The sequence below is a fragment of the Lepidochelys kempii genome, unplaced genomic scaffold (assembly GCF_965140265.1).
Source record: "Lepidochelys kempii isolate rLepKem1 unplaced genomic scaffold, rLepKem1.hap2 scaffold_113, whole genome shotgun sequence".
Taxonomy (NCBI): Eukaryota; Metazoa; Chordata; order Testudines; family Cheloniidae; genus Lepidochelys; species Lepidochelys kempii.
This window is the reverse complement of record NW_027333595.1, coordinates 92,501-94,202: the sequence shown is the minus strand read 5'-3', so window position 1 is coordinate 94,202 and position 1,702 is coordinate 92,501.

Below are 1,702 nucleotides of genomic sequence, written 5' to 3'. Positions count from 1 at the left end.
CGGGTTGACCTGGTGGCCGGTTTGTTTTTCGGCCACCAGGTCAACCCTATACTTTCAATGGGTTGACCTGGTGGCCGGTTTGCTTTTCGGCCACCAGGTCAACCCTATACTTTGAACGGGTTGACCTGGTGGCCGGTTTGCTTTTCGGCCAACAGGTCAACCCGGTTCCTGCCCCCGCGGGCTGGGGCTCGGCGGATACCGCTCCGTCCGGGTCCCCTTGCCCCGGGATCGGGGCTTCCTTCCCGTCCGGACACCAGGTCAACCCGGAGCCTCCCCCGCGGGCTGGAGCCGGACAGACCCCGCTCCGCCCGGGTCCCCTTGCCCCGGGCTCGGGGCTTCCTTCCCGTCCGGACACCAGGTCAACCCGGAGCCTCCCCCGCGGGCTGGGGCCGGACGGACCCCGCTCAGGCCGGGTACCCGTGCCCCGGGGCTCGGGGCTTCCTTCCCGTCCGGACACCTTGTCAACCCTGTGCCTGCCCTCGCCAGACAAGTCTCCCAGGCTAGCCTGCGACGCCGTGGTCAGGGATCGGGACCCTGGAAGTCTGAAAAAAAAAATTTCAACGACCGCAAAAGGGGTTCTGGGGGGGCATCCAGACCACTCTCCGGACCCCAAAAAAAAAAAAAAAAAAAAAAGCGGAAAAAAGGATCGGGCCCACCCGAGGCAGGGGAGTCACCGGGTCAATCCGGAGCCTGTGCAGAGAAGTCCGCCAGGCCAGCCTGAAACGCCTCGGTCAGGGATCGGGCCCCTGGAAGTCTGAAACAAAATTTTCAACGACCACAAAAGGGGTGCCGGGGGGCCATCCCGACCACTCTCCGGCCAAAAAACGGAAAAAAAAACCGGAAAAAAAAGGATCGGGGCCACCCGAGGCAGGGGAGTCACCAGGTCAACCCGGAGCCTGCAGCGCGAGCTGGGGCCGGTCGGACGCCTTCTCCGTGCGGGTCCCCCTGCCACGGGGTCGGGGCTTCGTTCCCGTCCGGACACCAGGTCAACCCGGAGCCTCCCCCGCGGCCTGGAGCCGGACGGACCCCACTCCACCCGGGTCCCCCTGCCCCGGGGCTCGGGGCTTCCTTCCCGTCCGGCCACCAGGTCAACCCTATACTTTCAATGGGTTGACCTGGTGGCCGGTTTGCTTTTCGGCCACCAGGTCAACCCTATACTTTGAACGGGTTGACCTGGTGGCCGCTTTGATTTTCGGCCACCAGGTCAACCCTATACTTTGAACGGGTTTACCTGGTGGCCGCTTTGCTTTTCGGCCACCAGGTCAACCCTATACTTTGAACGGGTTGACCTGGTGGCCGGTTTGTTTTTCGGCCACCAGGTCAACCCTATACTTTGAACGGGTTTACCTGGTGGCCGGTTTGCTGTTCGGCCACCAGGTCAACCCTATACTTTGAACGGGTTTACCTGGTGGCCGGTTTGCTTTTTGGCCACCAGGTCAACCCGGTTCCTGCCCCCGCGGGCTGGGGCCGGGCGGACCCCGCTCCGTCCGGGTGCCCCTGCCCCGGGGCCCCGGGCTTAATTCTCCTCCGGCCACCAGGTCAACCCGGTTCCTGCCCCCGCGGGCTGGGGCCGGGCGGACCCCGCTCCGTCCGGGTGCCCCTGCCCCGGGGCCCCGGGCTTAATTCTCCTCCGGCCACCAGGTCAACCCGGTTCCTGCCCCCGCGGGCTGGGGCCGGGCGGACCCCGCTCCGTCCGGGTGCC